General features: G+C 41.4%; 1 protein-coding gene across 9 annotated transcripts in view; it reads right to left on the bottom strand.

Moving 5' to 3' along the window:
• Positions 1-24114, bottom strand: part of MPP7 (MAGUK p55 scaffold protein 7) — a 144987-nt gene that overhangs the window by 116562 nt on the left and 4311 nt on the right. For 2 of the 9 annotated variants that reach the window (XM_048951973.1, XM_048951982.1), the window contains exon 1: positions 16281-16356. The exons of 2 other annotated variants lie outside the window; for them this stretch is intronic. The gene's annotated coding sequence lies outside the window, so the exon portion shown is untranslated. Of the gene's footprint in view, positions 1-2907; positions 3106-16280; positions 16357-21191; positions 21268-23806; positions 23889-24114 lie in introns of those variants that run through there. 5 more of the 9 variants (XM_048951976.1, XM_048951978.1, XM_048951975.1 and 2 more) reach the window with 5 other exon arrangements.

Below are 24114 nucleotides of genomic sequence, written 5' to 3'. Positions count from 1 at the left end.
TCCTTTTTTCAAATAGAATAGTAAGCAAAGGAGTAAGATCTGCTGCTTCTCCTTTCTTAAAAGACAGTAAACTGCATGTATTCATTTAAATAATCATAGAGATAATCATTACAAAGACTTGTAATGAAACTTCTGTATATACAACAAAATGTTCCCATAGGAATGCTACCTGAGATTTAAGTGATAGAAAATCATAGAATGAATTGGGGTGGAAGGGACCTTTAAGATCGTCTAGTTCCAACCCCCTGCTATAGGCAGGGACACTTCCCTCTTGACCAGGTTGCTCACAGCCCCATCCAACTTGGCCTCGAACACATCCAGGGAAGGGGCATCCACAACCCCTCTGCCCAACCTGTTCCAGGTCCCATCATCCTCACAATAAAGAATTTCTTCCCGATTTCTTCCTGTGGTCTAAATCTACCTTCTTTCAGTTTAAAACCATTTCTCCTCATACTGTAGCTACGTGCCCTCATAAAAAGTCCCTCCCCAGCTTTCCTGTAGGCCCTCTTCAGCTACTGGGAAGGCCACTGTAAGATCCCCCCAGAACCTTCTCTTCTCTGGGCTGAAGAGCCTCAGCTCTCCCAGGCTATCCTTGTCAGGGAGGTGTTCCAGCGCTCTGATCATCTTCACAGCCATCCTCTGGACCTGCTTCAACAGCTCAATGTGCTTCTTGTTGGAGGTCTCAGAACTGGATGCAGTACTCCAGGTGGGGTCTCACAAGAGCAGAGGTGCAGAATCACCTCCCTTGACCTGCTGGTCATGCTTATCTTGATGCAGCCCAGGATACGATTGGCCTTCCGGACTGCATGAGCACATTGCCAGCACATGTTGCCTTTCACCAACTGACACTCCCAAATCCTTCTCCCCAGGGCTGCTCTTGAGCTATTCTTCATCCAACCTGTATCTGTGCCTGAGAATGCCCCAAACCAGGGACAGGACCTCACATCTGGCCTCGTTAAACTTCATGAGTTTGGCATAGGGACACCTCTCAGGCCTGTCCAGGTCCCTCCAGGGTGTCAAATCCACCACTTAGCTTGGCTGCAAACTTGCTGAGGGTGCCCTTGATCCCACTGTCCGTGTTGCCGACAGAGATGTTAAATAACACAGTCCCAACACTGATATCTGTGGAACACCAGTCATCACCAGTCTCCACTTGGACATTGAGCTGTTGACCACAGCTGAGTGTGACCATCCAGCCGATTCCTTATCCAGTGAGTGGGCCGTCCACAGAATCCATTTTGGATAAATCTCCAATTTAATGACCATGATGCCATGCAGGACAGTGTCAACTGTTTTGTTCTTCAGTTATCACAGAATCACAGAATGGCCAGGGTTGGAAGGGACCTCAAGGATCATGAATCTCTAACCCCCTGCCACATGCAGGGCCACCAACCTCCACGTTTAATGCTAAACCAGGCTGCCCAGGGCCCCGTCCAAATTGGCCTTGAACACCTCCAAGGACGGGGCATCCACAGCCTCTCTGGGCAGCCCGTTTGTTATCTACCAATGCTGTAACTCCATCATAAAAGGCCACCAGGTTCAGCAGGTATGTGCCCTTGTGAAGCTGTGCTGGTTACCACCAATCATCCTGTCTTTATTTTCCAAGCACCTATGGTAGTGCCTTCAGGAGGATGTGTTCCACGATCTTGCCAAGCACAGAGGTAAATATATACGTATATTCTTATATATATATATATATATATATATATGAAATATATATATATATATATATGAAATCAGTTATAACATTTTTGTGCTTTCAATTTAGCAGTGACATATTGGTTACATGTATGGAAGTTGGGAGTAAAAATATTTTAAAAGTAACTGTTTATTCATAGCAGTGAAGTACAAAAACTAAGTATTAACATCCAACTGCTTAAATAAGAAGTTTTGTACAATCCTGTTCACAAAGCAGTGGTGTTAACTAACAGGAATGAATCTCAGAAAAAAATGTTTCAGAGCAAGCTAGATTATTATTTATTTGCAACTGTATTTACAGATTCTTATTGTATTTACAGATAAGTTACTGTTAAATCTGGTTATTTCAAAACAACTAGATTTCAAATACTTTGCACTGTAGTATTATTGTTTAACCGCTTTCACACGTTTTCAGAAGACTCATGCAAGACAGCACTGCTGTGCTTAACCCCCAAGTTCAAAGAAGAGGCTCAGATGGGCTTAAGTCAGGAGTATGGGTTAATCCATACTGCCCTTCTTGAGATGCTTTCATATCAAAGCCAGGCTGGATGTGGCTCTGGGCAGCCTGGTCTGGTGGTTGGCGTCCCTGCAAATAGCAGGAGGGTTGAAACCAGATGATCACTGTGTTCCTTTTCAGCCCAGGCCATTTTATGATTCCGTGATATTTAAGGTCACTTTAACGAAGACCTATGTGTGCAAAAGCAGTTACAACTAACGTAAGCCCTAGCTGAACACACCAAAGAAATCTGCAAATTTGCTTTTAAGCGTTCACACCAAGATGTCTAAGTCAAGTGTCTGTTGAGCTGTACCTCTCAAGAAGTTTAATTACCCAGAAACACTAATTAAAGCCTAATTGAAAAGCCACAACACTTCTGCTGCAGAGGCAGAGAACGATGCAATTCTCCATCCCAGGAGGGCACTCCCTAAGCAGTACTTCCCCCCCCCCCTTGCTTGCAGGCTTTTGCAATAGCAGCATGCTCCACAACTCAGAAAGCAACAGACATCGAGGCATCTGTTCAGAGAAGATTGTCATTCAGTACCCACAAAACATTTACACAAACAGGAGGACATTTAGCTTTAAGTGCAAATGTTAGAATGCCTAACTTAACCACTTTTAATGCTATTCTTTCAAATTTGGTTGTGAAGCAACGCATTCCTACAGCCTTCGCACACAAACTATGTGCCTTATCAGGACACATCAGCACCTACTTGGCTCACTGGGTGACCTGCAGCTCCATGACCCATGGCACAGCAGCACCCAGCACCCTGCAGCAAGGGGCTCTGTGCTGCTAGTAGGGGAACCAGCTCCACCACTCCTATACGCTTCCAGGATCTTCTGAGCTCAGCTCTACCTGGCAAGCTGGGAACACATCACAAGATTTGCAGGAAGAATGGAAATACAGTGCACTGTGAAACAAAAAGATAAAAATCACCTTGGTCTACTGCTGAGTAATACAGAGCTACATCAAAATCTGTTTAAACTAAACCTCTCGGTCTCCACATCTTTCTTCTTTCTGAACTGAAGGAGAAAATACAGGAAAAACATGTATTTCCAATTGTCTGTAGGACATCCAGAGAGCCCACACCAACCAGCCTGACACCGGAGGCAAAGAACCACATCCAGGCTTGTTTGCATGCGCCAGGTGTGGCTTGCACAGTAGGACACAATGCTCTCCCCACTTTCAGAAAGTTGCCTGTCTTCTCTAAAAGACGAGCTCAGAACAAGTCACAGACTATCAGTAAAAAATACCAAAGTCACCTGCAGAGTTATGAAAGGAGCAGCAAACAGGACGGAACTTGCTGCCCCGCTGATCCGCAGCAAGGCCTGGGGAGGGTGCCAAGTTACTTAATCCAAGCACACAAACAAGTTAATGATGACCTGAGGGAGCATCACTGGATTTACACATCGGAGGAAACACCAAGTAGAGAACTGTTAAGAAACCACCTGTATGTCAGAACGCTACGCCAGCATTTCAAAAGCTGTGTAATTCAGCCCTGGGACTCCCCAGGATTCTGAGCCTCCCCACAACAGCACCGCTGCTTCCATTCACACAAGGATGGGAGTTCACAATAGGAATTCAAATAGCAAGCAGCATCCAAATCACCATTGCTTTTGGAATCCTCTATCGTGCACATTCTGAGGACCAAAATGACTTCTTATGCTCAGCAAGTTCACATGGTATAAACAAGTACTTAATTTTTTGGGTTTTTTTTTTTTTTTTTTTAATTTGTTTTTAAACATCAAATCATAATGGAAAGACCAAAATGGTGACTTAAAGTTTCTATCCACCCAATAGAGAGTTCTGCCCTCTGGACTTGTTGCACTTTTCATTTCAACTGTTATACAAGTGGAATTGTTTCACAATTTGAGAAAACACTGAGGAAATACAAAAGAAGTTCATGTGACAGAATTTCCATATCTGAATATCAGAAAGCAGAAACCTGAATTTTCTGAGGAACAGAGACTACAGCATTTATAATTCACATGAAAACATTCAGCTCCCTGTCAGCTGCTAATATAAGTTAAAATTAAAAAAAAAAAAAACACAAAAAAAAACTGTCAGAGAAGATGGAAATTACTTTCTGAAAATGTTTTCAAACTTAAATGATGAAAGAAAAAAGCATTACTCCCAGTCTCCTAAGACATCAGCTTCCAGTCTGACGATGGGATCAGCATACCTTCTCAGATGTGAGATACAGAACTGTATGAAGCCATGACAAATAACTCCCCAAATAATTGTGTAATGTCTCGTAGCTTTCCTGGGCTCTCCATTTAAAAATCACAGTTACAAAAACAAGTCTCTTGCCCTTAGTTATCAGAAAATACGTGACATGAACAGAACCACTATAAGCCTTCTTGCTGCTTCTTGCATTCACATTCATGAGCTCCACTGCATATTTTTTTTCTTGCAGATACAGAAGAACGAAGCAGCACCGAACCTCAAACTAAGGCTGAGCTGCTACAAATCGAGCTGCTCACCACAAAGCCACCCCTGCCGCAGAAGCTCAAAACTCAGCTGCAGAAAGAAAATACCTACAGTTCATGGTGGAAAGGCTGAGTAAAAGCAGCTGCATTTTCTGTCAACATTTTTTTGGTAGGACAATCTCAAATACCTTCAAAAACAAGCAAACGAAACAATTTACATTCAAACAATACCCTTCAAAAGAAACCCTGACACTAAATTATTTAGGAAAGGTTTCTACTTACCCTTCTTCCTTCCTGTTTTTACACCAAACATTCAAAACACTGTCATCACAGATACATCCCAGTACTTAGGGGACTCTACCTTCGCTTAGTACCCTCAAAAGCAGCTGTCCCAACCTTCTGTATTTCACAGAATTCTAGTAACTATGTAACAAGCTGTAAATTAAAATTCTGGGGATGATATTATTTTGCCTAGGGACTTTAGAAACAGGCTATGGATTTTTCTGTTTCCTTTCTCTCTCTATAGAAGCATGAGGGTTTCCCAGCACTTCCTCAAGGGAACAGGAGTCAGGGCCCAGCCCTTGGCCCTGCAAGAACTGGGTCACAACATTCAACACCCACCACTACATGTGACTTGCGCCGGGCATGGAACAGAGACGTATGCTCTACTTCTGATTACAGGGTGCTGCATCCCCTTTCTCTCTCCTTGTTGGGACAAAGAAAAAGCCCACAGCCTCATCACCCTACCATCGGTTGGTTATCCTCCTCGTCTGAGATTCTTTTTAGAACAAAAACAGAACAAATGAACAAACAAAAACTATTTCTTGCCACAGAAACAGGAGACCTTTAATTTATAGTACAATACAAGAGTAGGTTTCAGTAGCAATGTATGTGTTAGGTGAAAACAATGTAAATCCAGGTATATATGCACACATGCAGAATTCTTCTGCGTTTATCCTAGACAGAAGTGAAACAAACCCTCTTATATAGCAGGGTGAGAGCATACGGGCACCATGACCTCTTAACTGCGTATGAAAGTAATCACTATCAGAAGAAATGCAATGGGAATAATGGCATGTGTGCTGCCACAATCAATCAACAGTTATGAATTAATATAAAATGATTTTATTGTATGTTTATGTTTGAATATATTTATATAAGTCTATTTTATATAAGTCTGTTTCCCCCAGCATGTCTATTGAAGATGGCAAATAAAATGTGAAATTGGCACTTACAACGTGTGAAGACTCAAGAACACAATGACCAACATGATTTATTGTGACAAGCTGCCTTTCCAGGGTACCTTTCATTCATGTTATAATAATGAGGTTGTTATCTTTAAGCATTAAGTTTTGACCAACATAGTATCTTTTTAACTAACTCAAAATCACAGGATTACCATGTGATTCTGTTTCTAAGACATGTATGCAGGCATGAAAATGTTTGTCCCTTTTAGGAAATAAATATTAATAAATGCACACATTAAACCACAGCTCTATCACATAATAAAGTCCTTCAAATTCAGCACTGCCTTAAGCAAGTCATTACAAGTTACTATTACAATCACTTCTTAATTGAGTTAGAAATAAATGCAACATTGATGAAGGCACTAAGAAACATTTAAGACAGTAAATATCTAGTGGAAAAAGAGGAAAAACAAGAGAGAAATTCAGAGCGAGCATTAAAATTAAAAATGCCTTATGCACTTACTGAATAGGAAGTTGAATACATCTATTCTCCGCATCTTAGCAAATTGAGTTTGCCTTCTATTCTTTGAATTCTATTAATATCCAGACATCATGATGCACAAAAAGTCTGCAGACGCACTTGTATTTTGTTTTGTTTTTAACTGGAATGTCTTATCGTTGCAGACATATTTATCTTTTTTCATCTGTCCTACACGTTCACCCCTGTTAAATTTGTTAAACAGAAGCTTATGTATATTAAAAGAATTGGCTAATTACTTCTGTTAGACAACAAACTAGGTTTAGGTTCACGTTTGAGTTCTTGGACCTTATATATTTATAATTTCAAGTAAGATTGTATCTTATTTTCTTCACACCTGACCTAAGTTGATTTGTTTGATTATTTGAAGTGAGCAGTTTAATTTAGATTTGGGAGTTGCATTATTAAGGCAGTTGTGATCTATATAAGGAAACAATCTTAATAGCTCAGCATCTGTGACTACATAATTTCACAGCCTGTGACTTCAGATCCCTTGACTATTGGATTTGCATTGGACACAAAGACATTGTGCACTTGTTCAAGTTTCAGAACTTCACCTGTGATAAAGTTCAAAATCCAGGCTAACAAGCTATGTTTTGTCCACCTTTGAAAAAGCTAGAAGAGTTAAGCAGAACTACCAAATTAAGGTACATACCCTAAACATAACAGTGCAACATGACTTGCAGTTCACGAGAGCAGCGTGCTTGGAAAGTAAGCACTCAGCTCTCCGGGATGCTCTGAGGACTGCCATACAAAAGAGAGGCTTTGGAAAGATGCAGAGATCATCCCTCAGCACCGCACTGCAGAACAGAAGGTGACCTGCTAAGTCACAATCAAGCTGCCTTGCCTACATCAAGATCTTTCCACACAAAGCTTTCAGAAGAAGCATCAGAAGAAAGACATTCATTTCTCTTTATCTCAGGGCAGTATGAAAACAGGCTTGAAGTCATTGCTATCAGGGTTTGAAGGCAGTCATTTTGGACAAAACTGCTTCCTGAGGACCTGTCCAACCTCAGCCATTCTGTGATGAGGATGAGAGCACACGACAAAGGGAGGCCTGGTACCCTGCGTGCAACTCACTAGGAAAGAGGATTTCTGCTGAAGAAAAAGAGTGATGAATGACATGGTCAGAGCAACAGCCTGGTAAAATCTCTGAAGCCAAATCACGTTGCAGAGGTAAGCGTGACTAAATGTTACAAGAATTGATGCAGTAATGAGCAAGAGATAATGCAGTCCAAAATATTTCCGTGTTCAAACATGTAAGAGTGAGCATATCTTATAGCTGTTATTGCAGGATTTGAAATGATTACAACTTAAATATAGCCTTGACATGAGCCGAATTTGGGAGCATTTTCCTGTTTATGAGCTCAAGTGAGAGACAGAATAATGGCATCATTCATAGCAAATTAAGAAAGGACAGAAGAGGAATTGTAGAAATGATGATGAAATTATGGCTTGAATTGTATTATTCAAGAAAGCAAGTAATGTGCTTTATTAACAATTGTAAGTGAAGATTTTCTGATAATTTATTTCTTCACTAACAGTAATTAATACTAATAAAGTATTTTACATTGCAATTTGACTTTTTTTTTTTTTAAGAAAAGCTGATGACACGTTCAAACATTGCAGACGATGAAAATTTTACTCTGTTTTTTCTTTACTTAATCACATTTTTAGCTAGTTTTAGTCAGAAGAATTAACTGGAGCCAAATGGCAATATAGCAAAACCAACTGAATAGATTTCACAATCTGCATCCCAACAGTATATAAAAATGTGCAAGTGATGATTAAGGAAGACAATGTGCAAATCATTCACACTTTCTAAATTAAACAGATTTTTTAAATACAGTAAATCAAGTAAGAACAATATTACCAACACCCTTGTCAAGCTTGTCATTAAACTCAGCAATGTGGCTCAGCAGTGACAGTTTTCTTTACTTCCTCCCCACAAATCCAAACAGGATCCATTACCTTCTTTCTCCTGAAACCCAACACATTCATTTGTCCCCATGCATGAACAACTGAAAAAATGCAAAGAGGAATCCCTTCCACTACAGTAGTCTTAAAACAGTATCTGTTGATCACAATCCATTTCAGTTTTCAAGAAAAACCTCTTGCTGTGTTACTTTCAATTAATGATTTACTGGGGAGAATGCCTCCATAGCTTCTAAGTTAGGACTGACATTTGAAATGGACACAAGCAGGCACAAGCAAATCAAGCTGAGGCAAGCCTGGTTTTCCAGGGAGAAAGGACAGGCATTTACATCATGACAAAAAGTTGAGGATAGGTTCCCTCTACCCCACTAAATCCCATGAAAGCAATGCATACTGACGTGAACTTCTGTAAGTTACATTTGCTACATTATTCAGTTAAAATCACTAGTCCTCCCAGTTCTTTTCTAGTAGTTTCAAACAATTTTTGGTTATTAAGAGATGAAGGCATTGGAAACACGCTCAGCTCTCCATGTTACATCAGTTCTGCCCACACAGCTTCCTTTGCAATTTACTTACATGAACATCTGTCCTGTTAATGACAAGACAAACACTGCTCAACTCCTTCATGATCCCTTTAGATCTCTCACCCTAAACAATCAGCTAACACTCCCTCCCCAACCATGGAGCTGCACACTGCCCATGTGGAACAGCAGTGCAGAGGATTCCTCTTCCCAGTCATTCCCTTGCCTACATAATAAAAAGGAGTTCCATCACCTCCTGCACTCCACACTCCTTTCTTCTTGTTCAAAGCAGAACACTGCTTAGATCATTACTCTCCTTTATCTAATACCCTCCAGAGAAATTCAGTTACAGATTTCAAATATTTGTTCAGATTTTCTTTAGTCTTAAAGAGAATCCAATCATTTGAAATAGCATTAAAAAAAAGCAGCCAGAGTATTAGACAGAAAAGCAGTCATGTATCTATAACATTACCCTACAGTACTCATAGTAGTAGTATTTACAACAATTTGGAACTGAAACGTTCATCACTTTTATGTAGTTTCCAGGGCAGTACTGAATTAAATATGCATTGGTCAAAGTAGCAACAAGACTTTGTTTTAAAGTCCTGCTGTAAGATGCCAGAAGAAATGATTGCTGGCCATGTAACGTAAGGCTTCACCTAATGTTCATACTGACTGTTGTTACTCTTCAACTGTCAAACTGAAGAGAAATACCAATAAGCTGCACAAATCTGCAAATGCTCATTGAAATGCAAAGTAGCACCAGCCGATGCACTGAGGAATTACAAGCTTTCAAAAACACACTCATCTACCCTTGGAAAAGTGATGTTCCAGCGTGGTTTGGGTTGTTACTTAGAAGTATTTGGATAAAGCAAAGCTCAGCTCCTAGAGATTTTCAACACAGAGGCGTGTGCTAACATTATAATACTGCTTTCTGACTTCTAAATAGCACTGAAGCAGAATACCTTCACTTGAAATATTTAATTAGGCAGGAAATCTAAATCTTGTATCCAATTTTCTTTCACCAAAACCTCTTTATCCTCAATGTTACAGTAACTTCATTTATTCTTAACATTAACAGGTGCTGTTTGAATCCACTGCCAAAGAGAGGATAGGACACAAGCATAATATTACATTTGGAAACATGAGTGAGATTTGGCAGAAGCTAATGTGTGGAGGTATCTAAGACACTGCACATGTGCTCCTCGCAATGAACTGAGCCAAGTATGAAAACTACACCACTCTAAGGTAAGATGTCTTACAGGTCAGATGAATGGACTGCACTTGCTCCGTGCTGTAGACAACACAGGGTACAAAAACCAAACCCACAGTGGCCCTCCACAAGCACACATTCTTCTCCCAACTCACAGCCAGACTCAGAAGGGTGCAATCCTACCAGTGTTCAGAACCTTTTTCTGTATTGCCACTTTGCTTACCTTGTACACTGCCCTTAAAAGAAAGGAGTACATCCTGTTGCAGCATTCTACATACACCGATCCTGAGAAACAAGTGAATTCAGTATAAGCCACTTCCTTTCAGAGCTGTAGAATCTTTTGGCACATATCAAACCCATGCATCCAGCTTCTGAATTGTCTCCATGTTATCACCTGATCCATCTGAACCATTCTGGGCACAAGATACCACCTTTTTCCAATAAGGACGAATCCAATCACCTTTCACACACTGTCCATCACAGAAAGCCAAGGCACATCTTTTCTACTATCACAACGCTTGTGTCACAGCACACAGGTCATTCATAGCACAAAGTCATTCATTGATGAATACAACTACTGTCTCACACACAAATCCAGAAGATCTAGCAGGCTGCAGCTAAGAAGAAATACAAAACATTATCTTTCCAATACTGAGTAACATTTTTCACAATTTTTATTCCCACTATCAAGGTGAGTAACTCATTAAATTCCAAGTTGGCTCAGTTTCATTCTCGTACAACTTTGCCCCGAAGGAAGTACAACTTCTGAGTTGTCATCATGTTAGGAGCAGTCAATGAAGAGATACACATGTATGGAGACACACCTGGTATGTCTGCTTTTAGGAGTCAATGCTTTGGAAGTTTAAGAGCCAGCACAATCCCCTTTTAAAATCTTCCATTTTCAGCAGTCTTGCCTTCTATTTTTTAAGAGAAAGGGTATTTTCCACATAAGTGCTGTGACATCACTTAGGAACTAAAGAACTGCATTTCCTCAACTTGGAAAGTAGTTTCACAGTTGAGTCTTCCATGACTGCCTGCACATACAGGTATCAAAAGCCCATTCCTAAGACAAAACTGCAGTAGGTCATATGGAATTTAGTTTCTAAATAACAAAAACGTTTCATGAATGCCTAAGGCATACCCTAGCTTCCTACTAACCAGGCTCACTGCAGCAGCACTCTGCATTATGGATTTCAAATTCCAGCCCCCCAAAAAATCACAGTCAGCACATGGCCCTTTACATGCATGCCTCCACACTTCTGTAGCCAGGAGCCACAACCTTTATGAGCTACAGTGTTGAACATTAGCAGGCTTAAGCTCTTTCTTAAACTTAGGATATAAACAGTGTGAAGTGTTTGGTTTACTTTTTCCAACACATCAGTGCTGCTTGGGATTCCAAATGGAAGGAAAGGAAAGTAGGTCAGGTTTTCTTATTGAAGCTTTTACAAACTGTTTAATTTTGCAGTTAGATTCCACAAAATGCATCTGCCTTTCACATCTTTCATTACTATCTTCAGAATGCAAATCTCTGAAGTGGAGTTCAATGTATCAAAAGCCTTATAAGTAGCAATTATCTATAAATATTAGTCAGAAAAGTATAATGCCAGTTTTTGGTTCCTATGTAATAGACCTGATTCACCTTTGGCCACAGATTTCTGCAGTAACTCATTAAAAAAGCACAAAGAATACATCTGCACAGATCAGCCACTGAATACTGATCTGAACATTTAACAGCATAAGGGGGGAAAAAAAAACAACATGAACATGGACCCACACACTGGAGGCAATCAAACATCTGTCTGCCTTGAACACTTACATTGGATGGTCTGCATTCTTGAATTACAGTATGTACACTGAGAGCCATAATGATTAGACAGCATTCACAGGGTTTAAAATATGGAATTTCCTATTTTCATGTTTCTATTGGTACACTGCAATAACAAGGAAGCTACTATTTGCTCCTTTTATCAGCAGTAGTGCAAAGTGTAAGGCACACCCTCCTGAAGCAACTGGAAAAACCTGCTGTGTGAGAGCAGGGAAGTCTCAGAGCACCCAAACCTTGGTGTTGCTCCACATGGGGACTTGGCCTGAGCCTGGCTAAACTAGCTGAGTAGAAAAGTAAGAGCTGTGCATAAACACACCAGGAGAACTACAAAATAATTGGAAAGAAAAAAAAAAATCCCCATTTAAAATAAAAGGACAATTCTGGCACAAGAACTGGTTATTACCAGAACTGATCATGAATAAATTTAGGCTGGGTATTACAAGGAGGTTCCTCATGGTTAGCACAATATAGCTTTGGAACAGGCTTCTAATTAAAGTCGTGGGTGAAAAGGCCCAGCTGCTTTTAAGACAGAGCTCCGTATGTCTACAACTGTACGATGAAGCCTACAAGAGCATGAAAATAAACTTGATGAATAGGGAGGTCCTTCCCTAGCCTACATTCCTAAGAGAAAAATAACTGTCAAGCAAATAACATCATTCTGATACAGCTTTAAGATATAACCATCTGTCAGGCAACACCAAGCAATAATTAGACCAGAAAATGCAAAAACATATGAATACCAGAGCAGGACAAACTTTGCCAACAACAGACTTGAGGGTACCTTTTCACAAAATGTCTTAGATTCACATCCACACTTCCTGCCATTTCACACCAGAAACTTGCTCCTTTGGCAAGCAAGAGGTGCACAAAGCACACCTCAATGCGCTGCTCACTCCCAAATTTCACAGCGCTCCTAGGGTTGGCCTCCATGCTGCTAAGCACTCATAGCATCCTTCACTCACACAGCACCTTACCAAAAGTGCATTACCTCTAATGCACAACAGTCCCTTTATTTGCTGCAATCAATTGCCATGCTCAGCTCAAGCAGGATGAGACAAAACTGGCTGCCAACTGCTTTGCTATTGGAAGGCTACAACAGACACAATGCACACATTAGCCAGAAAGCTACTGCAACCAGGGTGCTCCAAGGCCACTATGGTAAGATGAGAGATTTTCTCAAGGAGACCATATTCAATCAAACTAAGCACAGCAGTTTTAAAGCAGGTGGTCTTCTGGGCACACCAGCCTTTCAATCTGTTTGACATCTGATGAGGTACTCAATGCAGTATGCTAGCTGGTCTAATAAACAATTTTGAGTCCACCTGCAAGCCTTTCAGGCCAGGAGACAGTTTCATCCTATTGGGTACACGCTCAGCAGACAGGACTTTTTATCTTTGTTTTGCTACTGCAATGTACCCGAAATTGAAATGACAAACTGTATTGACTCCACCTGCTTACTGACAAAGCTGCTGACCACATCGTGCATCCCACTGTTCCCTTTCTCAGTGCCCATACTGAAATGGGACCACTGAGGGAACTGCAAGAAAGGGCAGTGTGAATGCTCAGCCGGAATCGTACACGTAAAGCATGTCAATCAACTACTTAGTATTGCTCATGAGACACAATTTTAGGACACTGGAGGAAATTGCCTGGGAGCAGCCAAAAGACCAAATGATGGGAAATATTTTTTCTATACAATACTTAGGTTAAATTGCAGTAGCCAAAACCCAATTATTTAGGTAAGTACTTAAGAGGCCTTGAGAACAGGTTCTTCAAAGCTTTGACAACAGTCTGTCAATGGCTGTACTGCTACACCAAAATAAAGGTTGCCTTATAGCTAGTTTTATCTTCTTCCCTTAATATCCCCTCAGACTCTTCTGAAGAAGGAAGGACAGCTCTGATGTTCCCGTCAGGAGACATACAGCATGCAGTTTTCCCTTAATTAACACTCAATTTCACTTCAATATTTGAACTTAAAAACAATTTCCTTTTTGCAGTCCATTTCCTGTATCAGTAAGCCCTTGCAAAACTGCTGTGTCTTAACACAGAAACGTTTAACAGAACGAGAATAAAACCTGTGTCTGAGCAGAGAAGCTTACATAAGTTGTCTCTTCTGGGCTTTATTCTCCTGGTGAAACACAGAGCAAGAGAACATTTCAGCCCATTCTCTTAGTTTATATCACATCACAACTTTTTCCTCTACCATTTCAGTACATCTGCTTACACCAGAATACCAATGCTTTTTTAGACTTGCCTTCAGAATAGCACAAACTTATATTCACTATAAGTGCCTGCAGATCTGATTTATAGTATATTCCAGACGTATGACTGTATAATTCAGACAAGCTTAAAAAAAGTATTCTGAAAGAAGATACTTGCAAGGACTTCCCATTGGCTCTGCTCAGCATAAGAGGACATATTTTTACTTGACCTACACAACTAATCTCAGTAAACTGGGCATTAGCAACAGATGCAAAGCTCAAATGACCACCTTCAAATCCTTGATGCAGCTCCACCCTCAGCCTTTTTCTTCTGAAAGTAACAAGCAGACCTGTGCTTCTTGGCCTATGTAACAGTTTCTCCTTAATCCAGGAGCTGATCTGTCCAGTACCAACAAGTGGGATTCCTGGTCTTGACTTCAGCTGCATTGCTTCCTATCACAAACAGAAAGCATGCACTGGGATATAAAAACTAATTTCAGAAGTTCAGAGATTGCTTTGATTATTTTGCTGAAGGATTAGGTAACAAATTCCATATAAATGGTACTTTTGTAGTTTTATATTCTGGCATTTAACAATTGACATTCAGTCTGACCCAGAAGTCTGGCCTAAAACGTAGGATAAAATCTACTCGAGCCAGCTTTCATTCTTCTGAGTATTGCAAAACTGCAGGCACACAAATTGACTGAAACACATTTCACCCTTGCACAAACTTAAACTGGAACAGAGTTAGAAAGAATATTTTGTAACACAAACAAAAGGTCTTTACCCCAAAGTAGTAAGAATAGAAACACTGTAAGCATTTTAAAGCAAATAAAAAGTCACAAAAAAAAAAAAAAAGCACAAATAAAAAGCACTCAAAAACATTCAAGCAGTAAGAACTACAGCTATCTCAAAGAGCACTAACTTAAACCTCTTCCGCTTCTTCCAGGCGTCACCCATGGTAAACCGACAGAAATTTGCCATCAGACATGCCTGTTAGTATCCTATACTGACCCCTGGCCAGGCTCCAGCAGCCTGTATAATTCTGCTGTGCCACTGCAAGGACAGCAAACCTGCATCCAAAGTAGCAAAGGGTTTTTTTAGCGTGTTATCTGGAAACAATACTTTTTGAAAAATCAGCTTTGAAATGTGAATAGACTCCTTCCTGTATGCAAACTCTGGATCTCAGTTGCAGCTGTTTATGCCAAGTATCAGTCTGACAGTCACACAAATTTGCTGTTTTAATCGCAAGTTTATTTTCCCCTTCTTGGTTTATACTTAATACCAAGTTCACAGACTTCCACAGGTCATTCTGGCAGCTGGTACAGTCACATGCCAAGTCATAAGCTAGACTCCCATGACAAAATGTGACTTAACAGAGGTTCACTGATTTAACAAGCAATGGCAAAACAAGTCTCCCTCCCAGAATACAGCCTGGTTGAGCTACTTGCAGATATGGTCTCAGCACTAAGTAAGGACTGTCCTAAGGAGAAGCCCAAGTGAGTCTGATCATACTGCTCATTCTTCAATATTAACAAAGAAGAAGAAATGCAGAACAATACGCTTCACAACAAGACAGCCTACAGACTGGGCACTACCAAACTAGACAGTCACATCACAACTTCAATTCATAACCCAAACTCAAGTGCTAGGGCTGAAATCAGTTTCATACTTCACGATCAGGGTAGCTGATCCCTTGACTCCCCAGGAAAGAGGCTTTTATGTGAAGTCTTTATCATCTTCTTTTTAGTTACAAGAATTCTGTAGGACCTACCGTACAGTAGATTGTTTTCCCTTATGCTTTGCTTCTTCCAAGAGTACTGTACTACTACACTGCTCCCTCTCAAGAGGAGCTCACTTTTTCTTCCTGAAATGCATGGATTCCATCAAAGGAAATGTGAACACCTGTCATTTTCCTTTCTTTACCCCACAATTCTTCCTTTTTTTCCTTAACCCAGAAAAGGCTTCACCATCAGAGGAATCAGGGAAGGCTCAGCAGTAAGAGAGAACAGCTATAACAATTACCTAAAATTCAAGGTCAAAAGGGACATGTACACACACACACACACCCATGCTCACTAGTAAGGGCTATCTTGGACTTGAATAGATACGCTATAAAATAACTTTTATGCATAGCCATACAATCAATGAATATACAGATGTTACAGTACAGCAGAGAGCTTGGCTACATAGTTGATACACCAAAGCAGGAAACAGAAAAGATAGGCACACTCACCTGTATCCCAGGCTCACCTGGGAAACTCTGGTGGAGTGGATCTCCAGAAGAGCTCCTTCCCCACTGGCAGTCAGCTCTTAAATGGGCCTTAGGAGAGGTGCAGCCAGGCTCCACCCTTCCGGCAGCACAGGAGAATTGCCTTCACCTGTGCTCCTGTGGCTGACTCAGTGCTCGCCTCAGGTGATCAATCAGAGGTTCAGGCCCTGACTCAACAGTTCCCATACAATAGCAATTGTGCATGCAAGAGGAAGATTATACATAAAAACATTCCAACTTCATGGAAAAAAAAAAACTAATCACAAATAAAAGGAAGTGTGTAGCTTCCATGTATTTGAAACTTCTAGTTTCTAACCACATAAGTTTCTCTGCAATGCTGGAAACACTGGATTTTGGATTAGCTTTTCTATTACAGCCTATATCCAACAAAGAAAAGTAAGATGGGTAAAAAAGAAGCAATCATACATGAGGCTTTCACTTTGGCTGTGGCACATTCCCACTTCTCCACTGAGAAAGCAAAGCTGTCAGTTTTTCTATATACTCATCTGCTGAAACGAGCATTCAAATGGGGACATAACATCTCACATTGCTCAAGAACGAGTTTTGCAGAACAGGCCAAACTATTTATATTTTTTTAACCAGAGGTGGTGAGGCCCTGGCACTGCTGCCTAGAGAAGTTGTGGATGCCCCACCTGTGGCGGCATTCAAGGCCAGGCTGGATGTGGCTCTCGGCAGCCTGATCTGGTGGTTGGTGACCCTGCACATAGCAGGGGGTTGAAACTAGGTGATCATTGTGGTCCTTTTCAACCCAGGCCATTCTATGATTCTATGAAGATAGATGAAGAGGAAGAGAACAATTTCCATTAGCCAGAAGATGCAAGGTAGCAAGAGCAATGAGGCATTAAGATTTGTTAAGGCAGAATCAAAACCAGCTCTTCAAGAACGAGGGTTAACATATGCTTTAAATTCACATAGCATGTAAGAGCATATGGGTTGTAAGGCCAATGCTAGTTGTGCACGTAAGGAAAGTAGTAGCCCTTTGCTTACTGTCCTCTCAATCCCCCCTAAAGAGAAGGGATTTGCATTTCACCAACCAGTGAATCAAAAGCAGCTGGCAGCAAGGAAAGGGACAGAGACACATGGCCTCAGAGGAGACAACTGCATTGCAGCCTGGGCAGGGGCACAGGAGGCACGCCAAACCCTCAGCACAGACTGCTGCTGCTCTGACCACGTCCTGCACGGACACTGAGCATACTCTCACTGTCATCCCAACGTAGAGGAACTGCACAGATAGCAGCCAAACAAATACTTAGCTATAATTACCAAAATGCAAGATGAGATTTGATTTTTTGGACAACTGAAACTTCATTTTCTATTTAAATCTTCACCATGCAGGGCAAATGTGTTGAGATTTTTTGTGTAGCTACTCTAACATACTGGAAACTTAGTGAGCAGCCACAGAAGGTCCAGCTTCTTAAGAAAACATTTTTCCGTTCCTAGAGTACAGCATTAAACTTATTGGTTTTATACTGATGTAAGACCATCTTAATGGGCACGCAATGTTCTCCTCACAGGAAGCCAAAGATACTCCATTCACAAAAGGAAGAGGCTTTCTCTCCCGAAAAAGCACCAGCGTTCCAGCTGAGCAGCCTGTGCAGACACAGTGCGCCTGCTGCCACCACATGTCACCCCAAGGATGTTTAACTGCAATGGCAGTGGGCTTATTTTAACAAGCTGCAGTGTTTTGACAAGTAATGCACATGTTTATTGAACTGATACGTATATTTTAAATATTAATGCTATATCCAAGCCAGATGACAACATTAGAAAAGACAAAATAAGTGATTAATTAAGGTGGGGCACTTAATTCCCTGAAGTCAGCAGCATGCAAAATGGTTGAGATCAGCAACCAGAATCCTTCTCGTTTCCTTTCAAGTTTAATTGCCATCATCCACTGGAAGCCAAACCCACTAGCCAGAACTCATTAACTACTGTGACAAAGCTCTATGTCCAAGGAGTAAAATGTAAAATCCAACATTAATGAAGCAGCATTTAATCAGCTGCCATCATCCATTACACACGTCCACCTACACAACAAAGTTACAGTATTAAACATTGTGGTACAGATGTTGTCCGCCCTATTCATAGCGATGGAAAATGAAACAGCATCTCAGTATCTTCCTACAGTAACAAGAAGCCTTTTACTGCCTACCTTTGCCTTTGATTTGATAACCTCCAGTAGAGAGACAGTGGGCTGAGACCACTTGTCTTTATATTACTGCCACTGATTATTATGTTTCCTGTGTATTTTCCCAGTTAGTTAACTGTTACTACATCCCTCCACACACGAAATACTTGAACTCTTCCTCCCCAGCCACACCAGCTGCAGGTTCTTCCTATTTGAAAAGTTCCTGCATGGATTTTAACACTGTTCTGTTCTCACTCCCACTTTTTTTCCTGTTGAAATGAAGGTTTTTAACACTCTGCATTTATCATTATAAACAAGTTCAGTGAAAAGCCTTAATGAGAATGAAGCTAAATAATCTTTATTAAGTAATAAATACGTGTGTCATGAAATCAGGAATAATTTATATTGAATACAATACAAATTTTAGAAAACAATTTTCATAGCTTCATTGAAGGAAAAAAAAAAAGCTGATTACTGCACTGGTGTAATGCAGTTTCCTTCTTTTCTTTTCACTATCAACTACCCCACTGCCACCTGTTCTCTCCAGTATGTATCTTGCCACTTCCTCCCTTCATGGTGAAGAAGCTTCCAGATGTAGCTGCCAAGGAAGCCATGGTCCTCCAGTTTAAAATCAGTATTTCCAACCACCACTCCTCTGTTGGTCTGGGCAGCAGCACATACGCCACAGATGAGACGTGGGTCTCTTTCAGCAGACATGAACAGAAGGAACTTCCAACAGCGCCCACCTTCCATGCTTGCTGGTTGTAGCCACAGCTCCACATGAAGGACACCACACATCTTTCCTACGCTGCTTCCCAAAACTGCTTTTCCTGATGACTGACTGTTCAGCTGCTGCACACTACTTTTAGTGTCATTGTTAAGCAACAAGGTTTCTTAGCACTGGAGAGCCTTTCCTTAGAAGCACCCACCTTGCAGCAGTGAGATGAGCTCCCAGCACACCACTCTGCACTTGCCTCCAAGCACGCTATTCACAGCTTTATACCCTGAGGTTGGTTTGTCATTTGGATATCCACACGGTCATGGCAGCTGAAGGTGGTCCAGATTCCAGTTTGTATGGTATATCAAACACATAAACTTCCAAACCAAAGGCGTGCACAGTGCCACTCTGCTGGAGCAGATCAAGCCACGCTGGGTTGTAGCACTGTGTCTTTCCAATACAAGGAAATTCTAACATTGAATTTTAATGTTCTTCAATAGATTGAGATATTCGGAAAAGAAACATCTGAGAGCTCTGTAATGCAAACTGGGCATTCCTTTCCCCATTAGAAAGCAATTCCTAGAACCGAAGCTAACTTGCCAAAGCTGCAGGTTACATACACGCATACTGGAGATGACTGGGAGTTGCTGGTTCAGACAGCCTGGGATGCAAGACAGCAAGCGACTCTTTTCAGTGTCCCCATGTCTGCAGATGGTGACAACAGCAGGGAAGGCAGGGCAGGGAGCCCCTGCAAAGCTGCTGACAAAGGGCTGCCGTTCATGCATGTCTCAGGCTACCCGGACAGCGAGGACGGAGAGGGAGCAGAGAAAAGTTTTGATGCAATCTACAGAGCCATACTGCACACCCTTGCTAGCCTTGATCCTCAACACACCTCAACAAGAGGGTAAGCTGCTTGCTCAGAAGCTGGCTGTGAACACTTCTCCAGCACTGCTGGTCTCCAGACAATACAGCTTCAGCTTTCCCCCTCCGTGCACACATTCCACTTGCCATTAGAACACAGAAGTGAGCTGTTTGCAGCTTCCCCAGTGACCCAGATCACAATGAGATAATTAACCACTCGTGAACAGCTACTTCATTGAAAACCTCTATTACTGTATTTGGAAACCTTCATTGCTTAGCCTATTAAGCCTCTGAAGAGAAATTTAATACTGTTTCTATAGATCAGTTCTCTTCTGCAACTCTTCCAAACTGTGATGGAAAAGCAAGGCTTTCTATCATCTGAATTTGCAACTTCTTTTTCTTTAAAAAAAATATATTTTTTCTTTAAAAAAATTCCATTAGCCAGTTCAAGCTTCTCATCTGGCCACAAACAATATGTGGAATCTAAATATCCCATTCTTACCTATAATTAGCAATGTCAATTACATTTCTTCATAAAGCATTCATGGCATATTGACTATGAAATAGCACCCTGCATTTCATATATGAGACTACACTTTTGCTTTTGGAACAGATTCATTACCTAAAGCCAAGTTCAGTCCACCAAACAACACATTATGAGTGCAATAAAGATGTTCTGTGCTCCTTATATAAATGGATGTAGACATTTCCAAGTTCTGAGGCATAATTAGTAGCTCTAAAGCATTTTACCTTATTCTTAATATGTTATATAATTTATCGTGTAACTGTTCTTGTAGCCAATCCTTCTTCACTGCTGGCTGTACTGGTAACACACTTCCTTATGTTTTCAAAACATAATCCATCATATATAATGAAAGAACATATGAAAATGTAATCACTCCTGACTCCAAAAGAAAAAAAAAATATACGCTGTCTTTATAAGGCAATAAAGCAGCATACAATTTGAATTAAGCATACTTATACCACATTTAATTATGCTGACATCTGACAGCTTTATTTATTAATACTAAGTAGCACATTACTCTCATCCCAGTCTACATACTGCTAAGAGGCAGAGAAAATAAGTGATAACCTAATCCACCATCAGAAAGCCATGAGCAAAGGAGTAATCATACGGTTATCCTACCCATATGACTGTCTTGACTTCAACAAGAATGCAAATTATGCATTTTCCAGTCTGGGGAGCTGAGAATGTATGGAACCTAAAGGAAAAAGGAAAGGTTAATAGTATTATGACATTAGTCTCAGAAACATGAAGTATCTTCACGTTTTTATTCTAGAATTATAGAATCACTAAGGTTGGAAAAGACCTCTAAGACCATCCAGTCCAACCATCTACTTACTACCAACATTTCCCACTCAGCCATGCCCCTCAGCACAACAACAAAACGTTTCTTGAACACCTCCAGGGACAGTGACTCCACCACCTCCCTGGGCAGCCTGTTCTAGTGCCTGACTACTCTTTCAGAGAATAAGCTTTTCCTAACATCCAACCTGAATCTCCTCTGGTGCAGCTTGAGGCCATTTTCTCTTGTTCTATTGCTGTTACATAAGAGAAGAGGCCAACCTTGACCTCACCAGAGCCTCCTTTTTCAGGAAGCTGTAGAAAGCAATATGGTCCCATCTGAGCCTCCTGTTCTCCAGACTGAACAATCCAGCTCCTTCAGCCACTCCTCACAATCCTTGTGCTCCAGGTCCCTCACATCTTCATTGCCCTTCTCTGGGCACACTCCAGGGCCTCGACATCTTTCTTGTGGTGAGGGGCCCAAAACTGAACACAGGACTCAAGGTGCAGCCTCATCAGAGCTGAATACAGAGAGAAGATCACCTCCCTGCTCCTGCTGACTACACTGTTTCTGATATAAGCCAGGACATCACTGGCCTTCTTGGACACCTGGGCACATTGCTAGCTCACATTCAGCTTAGGGCAGACAACTCCCCTAGGTCCAATTCTTCTACACAGACTTCCAGCCACCCTGTCCCAAACCTGTAGCATTGCCTCGGGTTGTTGTGCCTCTAAACATTACAAGAATAAGTTCCTAACAATCCCTTCTCTATGAAGCCTTGCAAAAAAATAAGAAAAATCAGAAGAGACCTTTATTTAGGGCATGGTGGTATGATGATATGCAAATTTGTTCTGCCTCCAAGCCTACCTTAGGCAAATTGGCCTTAATGGAGTAATTATTTTTTTTCAAAATGGTTATAGGAAAGCTTCAAATAAATGGATACAGATAATGTGGATAGGGATAATAGGAGTAAGCATCCATAAGACTTCATATATTCAAGACTTCATATATTCATTGCTGATGATACGAAATTGGGAGGATTGGCTGACACGCCTGAAGGCTGTGCTGCCATTCAGCAAGACCTGGACAGGCTGGAGAACTGGGCAAAAAAAAAAAAAAACGGATGAGGTTTAACAAAAGCAAGTGTAGAGTCTTGCATCTGGGGAGGAATAATTCCATGCACCAGTACAGGTTGGGGGATGACCTGCTGGAGGGGAGCTCTGCGGAGAGGGACCTGGGTGTCCTGGTGGATGACAGGTTGGCCATGAGCCAGCAGTGTGCCCTTGTGGCCAAAAAGGCCAATGGCTTGCTGGGGTGCATTAAAAAGAGCGTGGCCAGCAGGTCAAGGGAGGTGATCCTCCCCCTCTACTCTGCCCTGGTAAGACCTCATCTGGAGTACTGCGTCCAGTTCTGGGCTCCCCAGTACAAAAAAGACACGGATCTCTTGGAAAGAGTCCAGCGGAGGGCCACAAAGATGGTGAAGGGCCTGGAGCATCTCTCCTATGAAGAAAGGCTGAGTGAACTGGGTCTGTTCAGCCTTGAGAAAAGGAGACTGAGAGGGGACCTGATCCAGGCCTATAAGTATCTGAGGTGTGGGGGGCTGAATGGCGAGGACAGATTCTTTTCAGTGGTGAGTGGAGACAGGACAAGGGGAAACGGCTGGAAACTGCAGCATAGGAAGTTCCGCACAAACGTGCACAAGAACTTCTTTACAGTGAGGTGACGGAGCACTGGAACAGGCTGCCCAGGGAGGTGGTGGAGTCTCCTTCTCTGGAGATGTTCAAGACCTGCCTGGATGCCTACCTGTGCGACCTGCTGGAGGGAACCTGCTTTGGCAGGGGGGTTGGACACGATCTCTGGAGGTCCCTTCCAACCCCTACAATTCTGTGATTCTGTGATTCATATACGTGATAACATTTTATACATGACTGAATCAAGCTTTGGTACAAAACATTATGCATACACCTTCTCCCATTATACATCATGCTTGTAGTAAAGATGCTCATTTCTTTCCTTCACAGTAACTAGTCATGCTGCTCTGAAAAGTCAGCAATAATCTCAAAACCATGACTAGTTGTGTACTCTGACATTTAACAAACGGCTTTTTCAACACTCCAGCTGGCACCAAGCTCTGCTTGCTCCTCTACAAGCTCCAAAGACGTGTTGTTTCCTACTGGCAATGGACAGCAGGACCAGCAATGGTGGCACCCAGGGTCACAACCACAGCAAGTCCCACGTGTATAGCGGGCACTGAGCAGTCAAATCAATAGAAAACCCCAGGGTTTTCTACCGACAGGGCTATGCTTTCAGTGTTCACATTTCGTCACAGCCTTGGCACACTGCGTTATGACTGCAATCACATTGCCAATCCTATAGTTCCACAAGGTTTTGCACTACTGTTAGAAGTTAGTTCACAGATTCTTTCAATGATTATCTTTAAATACTGAGAACATACCAGATGTAAACAGTGAGTTCACTTCCAGAGCACCTCATTGCAGGTTTGTGGTAGAATGATTATATCACTGGCAATGCTGCAGCTGTTAAAGAACCAGGAAAGTTCACATTTTGATTCTTTAAATTGACTGGCTAAATCAAGAAATCACTTCTTCTATTTAAACTATTTTTTTTTTTCCCCCTCTTATGAAGATACAACATCCCAAGCACTTCATGTGAAGAGTGCTAACACTGAAACACACCAGATTTCCAACTGACTGTAAAGCCAGCTGAATTGACCAAAAAAAAAAAAAAAAAAGACAAAAAAGA

The sequence above is a fragment of the Lagopus muta genome, chromosome 7 (assembly GCF_023343835.1).
Source record: "Lagopus muta isolate bLagMut1 chromosome 7, bLagMut1 primary, whole genome shotgun sequence".
NCBI classification, from domain to species: Eukaryota; Metazoa; Chordata; class Aves; order Galliformes; family Phasianidae; genus Lagopus; species Lagopus muta.
Note: the sequence above shows the minus strand (reverse complement) of the source record. Positions and strands in the feature narration are given on the sequence as shown.